Genomic DNA, 6,874 nt, shown 5'->3' on the forward strand with positions numbered 1-6,874 from the left:
AAGAGAGAGTAAGAAAGAATGAAAGAGAAGAGAGAAATTTGGTTGACTGATGCATAAAATAAAACAGGCTGAATAAGTAGAGCTCATAAAGCTATGAACTGTGACCCATGGCTTATCGATCGCTGCAAAACAGACTGCTTTTAATCACACACAATTTTTACTTGCTGACGCCAAAGCTTTTGCATGTCGTTTATAGAGATAGATAGATAGATAGATAGATAGATAGATAGATAGATAGATAGATAGATAGATAGATAGATAGATAGATGTGTAAAATAAAATACTCAAGTATGAGTAAAAAGTAGAAATATAAAATAACACCAATTATTTAAATTTAAAATAAAAACAATTCTCATGCTCCAAGTACAGCTAAATTTATGAACTCTAAAACTGAGAGAGGAAACCCGCATTCAATGCTGTTTTCATTTCATTTTTTGTAGTTTCACCATGTCCATTGATCATTTTAAAACTAAAAAATAATAATCTACTCAGAAACGATTGGGTGTAGAAAAGTAACAAATTACTTTACTTCTTTTAAAATGTATTTAAAGCTGATATCCGGAGTTTCTGAGAAACGTCTCAATGTCCCGCCCTAAACAGCTTCACCTCCTCCCACTGCCTGTCCCAAACTACCTGAGGCCACGCCTCTATTTTTCTGCATGCGCTTCGTGGAACATAACAAGGTCACATCAGGTCGCATTGATATAGGTCTATGGGTCAGGTAAGAGCCTAAATCCTATTTACCCGTTTGCTGTTGTGGCACACGGCCTTGTTTATGCAAACAGTTCTGTATTCAATTTGATTGACAGTCTCAAAAACAGGAAGTCAAAGCCTATTGGCTGGGCACATTCAGCGATGGTTTACATTTTTTATAGGGGTCTATAGGACGAAGGTGGGACTTATATACATTAATGTATATGAATGACCACTGGCAGTAGACCATAGTGAAATACTAGTTTAGGTATTTTTTTCCCGCATTTTAAAAGAATCATACATAAACATATATTTCTCAGAAACTCTGGATATCAGCTTTAAGTACAAGTAAAATTACTGATTTAGAAATATACTAAAAAAAAGTACATGTATACAAGCAACTCAATTACATAAATGTGAGTACTTGTAATTAATTACTTTCACCTCTATAGATAGATAGATAGATAGATAGATAGATAGATAGATAGATAGATAGATAGATAGATAGATAGATAGATAGATAGATAGATAGATAGATAGATAGATAGATAGATAGATAGATAGATAGATAGATAGATAGATAGATAGATGGATGGATGGATGGATGGATGGATGGATGGATGGATGGATGGATGGATGGATGGATGGATGGATGGATGGATGGATGGATGGATAGATGGATGGATGGATGGATGGATAGACATGTGATCTACTTTGTGAAACTGCTTTCCATAATTGTTTCTCATGTAGCTGTAATGAGTGTAACTGTGTAACATGAACCCTGATTCTGCCTGTTTATCCTGCCAACACAACAGAGGACTTTCTAATTTAAGGTATGCCACTTTAAACCCAACACTTACAGCTACTAATTAAGCTGACTATACCAGAGTTAACACACACACACACACACACACTGCATATCCATTACCATCAGGGGACATTACCTTGTTTTACGAAAAACGTACTTCTCCTTCAGTCATTGAAGTGACCTTCTAGTCAAGCAAACTAACCTAATCCTCAACTCACGCCAAGCTCGAAACAACCTCAAGACAACCTTGTCAAATTATTATCTTCACGAAGTTGTTGTGTTTGGCAAGTCCACATTACCATGCACACGCGCACGCACAAGAGCAGGCAGCTAAAAGCTTCAGTGTTTGAAGCTAATATCTCATGCATCACTGTCCATTCTATCTCTTCTATTCTCAGAAGTCTACTCAGCTCTGCAGTCAGTCTAACAGTTCTATGACTTCATCTAACAGCAGCAGACAGGATGATCATTCAAATGCAGGCACAAGATGTTTGATGTTTCATCCTGTCTAATTTTTTTTTGATGTTTGAGTTACCCCGTAAAAAGCTACAGTCTTGTTTTCTTTGACTAAAACAATACACAAATGTGTCCTGGAAGACTGCAGTTTTATTCAGGAGCAAAGTGACTGTTCCATGACTGCGACATGAGCTCAATACAAGAAATACAGTTATGAATAGAACAATTAATTTCAATCTTTACATTTGTAAATGCTCTCATCTCCCAGCGCTGGAGTATTTCCAGTTTTCACACTGAGCAGCTTCCTTCACCTCTTCTCTGCCCTGCTGTCAAACCTCAGGGAGCAAATGATCTCCTGACACCACAATATGGTGGAATGATGTCATTTTCAAACGAAAAGCCTCACCAGTCCAATTAAAGCTTTAAGGCAAGGCAAGGGAAATGTATTTGTGTAGCTTCATTTCTTACACAAGGCGATTCAATGTGCTTTACATGCAACAGAAAACATCCAACAGCTTAAAATCAATAATAACAAAAAAAAAAGTGTGATAAAAACATTAAATCAACAATTACATGATTAAAATTCTCACTCTCAGTCATTCGCAGTAGAGAAAAAAAGTGCCTTTAACTTTGATTTAAAAATGTTCATATTGAATGTTGACTTCAGCTCTGCTGGCAGTTTGTTCCACTTCTTTACAGCATAACAACTAAAAGCAGCATCACCATGTTTACTGTGAGCTCTGGGCTCCACTATCTGACCTGTGTCTATAGATCTGAGAGACCTGCTGGGTTCATACCTGACTAACATCTCACTGATGTATTCTGGACCAAACCCATTCACAGATTTATACACCAGCAGCAGAACTTTAAAGTCTATTCTGAGGCTGACTGGGAGCCAGTGTAAAGACTTTAAAACTGGACAAATGTGCTCTGACCTCTTTGTTCTGGTGAAGACCCAAGCTTAAGTAGCAAAAGTGAGTCCGCACGATATAGTGCCACAAATAAAGGTTTAATGAAAAGTGTAATGTTTTGGGCTCACGCCCTTCATCAGACATAGCACAAACAAATGGTACACTTCCTTATAAAGGTAACGTGATCTAACACCTGTTTGGTCATGTGACAAAAATAAACACATTGCAATACATGATATATTCATATCCTTAAATTCATGTAATGTACAGTATATATAACCACAAGATTACAAAAAATAAGAAATGAAATAAAGTATTAATTTTAAATCTAAAAGCAACAATACTGATATTCATTTATAGTCACACACGACCATGACAAATACACAAAAGGAAGGAAACCCATGTCAAACAAAGCCAGAGAAATTCAAAAAATATATAAATACAGTATATACCACAAGGTGCATCTTAACATAAATTCCTTCTCACAGAAGATAGAAAAAAATATTCAAGAAATATTGAATTTTTTTTTAAACATACATAATATTAGAGACAAACATACAAAAAGAAAAACATCAAACAATCAGAAAACCCGAGCTTAACCAGCTTCTGTAAAATCGCTGCTAATTTTTTTCTTTAAATGGACATGACAAATTAAAAAAAAAAAAAAAAAAGAGATAAACTCATTCATTTATTTCTGTCAGTGAAAAACAAACCTTTTTCTTTGGGGAGGAAGAAGTTGAACGTGTGAAAAGAAACTTTTGTCTATTTGAGGAATATTGCAAAGTGTAGTGTGCCATTTCCATCTTATTATCAGCAGTGCTGACTGTGCGACTCTCAAAACATTAGCTTCATGCCTATTAATCTGTTAAAAAGTGGTTGACCAAGACACTGCATAGCTCATGCTTCCCAGGAAAGGAAAGCAACCACTGCAGAACTTCTGGTGAGTGTGAAACCATGAGCTTTATTTTGACAGCACGGACATGCAAAGAAGATAAAATATATGAGACATTTGCAAAATTTCTGCATTTCTGCACAACCAAATGTCCTCCAACTACAAACAGTGCCCATGATGCTCAGTCTAGAATTAGCATGTAAGGCCTTAATAAGCTGCTATATTCTATTTGTTTATTTTCACCCTCTCTTTATTTACAGCTGGTTCTTCAGCCAACCTGAGCAATGACATCACCTTGTTTTATGTGACTGGAAGCTGAAATAAAGGCCGTCAGACTTTGATTTGTCATTTATTTATGCCATAAAATCTGCTTCTCTTATAGATACTGTCAGTTCAGTCATTGAGCTTTTCCCAGATGTATGAGTTCTGCATGAAGCGGCAAAGGCCTTTATACGCATTGCAGCAATACACACCTTCCCATGTCTTGAGCCTCAGAGGTTGATGGACACACACACACACACACACACACACACACACACACACACACACACACACACACACACACACACACACACACACACACACACACACACACACACACACACACAGTATTACATGCATTCATCCCCTCCTCCACATTCTACCCCTCCCTTTAGCGGCTGCTCCTCCTCCGTTCCCTCTTTCATCATCTCTGGAGACCTCAGAGTGCAGCAGAAATGATGGACAACATGAACATCCAAAGAAAACCTCATCACAGACACAGAAAAAAAAACAATCTCAGTGGAGAATAAATGTGACAGCGTAGAATAAACACTCATAATAGTATTTTAGGACCATTGTATCATTATTTTTTTTATTAAAATTGACACCTCAAATGAACGATTTCACACATTTAACTCATTAGTGACAAAATGAAAAGGATGTGGGTTCAGACCTAAATTGTTTCTATGCTCTCTCCATATGCAAGGGAGGGTTTCATTTGGGTATTCCAGTTTTACGATTTAGAAGTAATGAGAGTAATTAATCAAAAAGTGTAGATGAACCAAATATGGGGGGGGGGAGGGGGGGGGGGGGGGGTCATGCATATTTACTTAAACTAGACTTAAAGTGATGCTGCAACTTCTTGCACATCCTCAGACTGTTGTGCTTTTTTGGGGGACAAATTTAAATGAAGTTGAAAATACAATACTCAATGTAGGAAAATTTTTATTATTTTTTTTTTTTATTATTCAGTTTATTTCCGACATGGTTACATTCACTTTTTTTTTTTTTTTTTTTTTGTACATGCCGAAAAAGGAGACGAGAGAAGCAGTTTGCTTATCTGGGTCCCGTCCCCTGTTTTACCATCGCAAATTTACATGGGTTTACATGTCTCTCTGGTCAAAATTTTTTGTGTTGTTCTGAACAGTCCTTTTTTGTGTATTCTCATCTGTAGTCAGTGTTGTCTTTTTTTTTTTTCCTCCTCCTCTTTATCGTTGTTCGTGTTGGCCTTGTTCCCTGCCAGACGTTGTTAGCATTCCTCCAGTGCAAGAATAGTTCCTCTTTCGAAGGTGTTTGGAAGTTTTTTTCCCTTTTCATCCATAGTGTCACCACTCGGGAATGTCTCTTTTGGACACACAAGTTTGCAGCTTGTTTTGTCTCTACATCAAGGTTAATCCAGCTGTTGTTAGTTCTATTGGCAGTGTTGTCTTTTCCACTGTTAGGTTTAACTTGTATAAACACATTATTAAATCTTAGTTCATAAGCAAGGTATTAATTTCATTGTACAGGAAAACGTGTTTCTAACTGCACATATGACAATAAACACTTTGAATTTAAATTTAATGTAATCCTTAATCACCCCACCACCTAGCAATTGAAATGAATAAATGACAGACTTTTTTTACTCTTGGTTTCCACATTTAATTCAGTCTCCGTAAAATAATCACAGTCTGAGTTTTGTTTCCAGTGTTTATATAGATCTGGGTCCATATCCATGATTACCATCAGTAATGTTGTTGTTTAGGTGGATCCTTCGTATTTTCCCAAGTCTTCCATCGTTTTGATGAGGATTGGTTTTCCGTTCTCTTCTCCCAGTGGTGTGATGTAAATTCTGCAGTTCCTTGTCCACGTCTTTAAAATCTTTCCTCCTTTTTTTATTTGGCGTGCCTTCCATGCGATGCTTGCATTTTTTTTTTTTTGTCAGGCTTTCATTAATAAAAACCTTCGTTTCCTTCAGCTTTCTTCCTTGCTTCAGTAGTTCTCCTTTGAATTTCATATTCGTGAAGGTTATTTTTACTGCTCTGTTATCATTTTTCTTTGGCAGGAGATGGCAGGAGTTGATGTTGTCAGGGTTCAGGACAATGTCCTTCGACAAGGTTTATTATTGCCGTGATTATTATGAATGCTGCCATGATTAGTGCCTCTGTTAGTCAAGCATTTTCCAGCCACCGATATTCTTCTTGATATCAACCACTTGCTCTTTCTGATGGTGGTACACTCCATGTAGTGGTTTGTCCCACCATGTTTCTTGCTCCTCTACCATGTTTGTCTTTGTGTCTCTGAGACATTCACTGAGCAGTTTATCCTTTGGAGTTTGGATGCTTTATCCTGGATAGCGGCTCTGATGCTCACTAGTTTTCTGCCTCTCTCTTTCCAATAATGCCTCATGGCTCAAACATACTCAGGCGGACTCCGTGCGGACTGTCCGCACCAGTGACGTGCCGTGACCACTAGGGTTGGGTAGGTACGTTGCAAATCGAGACCACCAATGACAATTTCATATGTTTCTGCTGGCAAGTGTTAATTCAATTCAACTTTATTTGTATAGCGCAATTTACAACAAGGTAATCTCAATGTTTTTATTAAAATATAAAATTCATAACAAAGAAAAAACCCAACAAGATCCACATGAACAAGCATTTAGCCATCTAACAAAATCAACATTATAAACACCATTAAAGAAACATAAACAATTATTCAATATAGCCTCCATACTCTCCCAACAAGATATATCTCATGACACGGCAGCGCATCTGTTGTTTGTGTTGGAAACAGAGAAACACGGAAAAATGACAAAAACAACTCAGAACATTACCTTTACTGAAGCTCTGGTAACTCAGGTGTTGGTCTCCC

This window comes from Gouania willdenowi, chromosome 1 (assembly GCF_900634775.1).
Source record: "Gouania willdenowi chromosome 1, fGouWil2.1, whole genome shotgun sequence".
NCBI lineage: Eukaryota > Metazoa > Chordata > Actinopteri > Blenniiformes > Gobiesocidae > Gouania > Gouania willdenowi.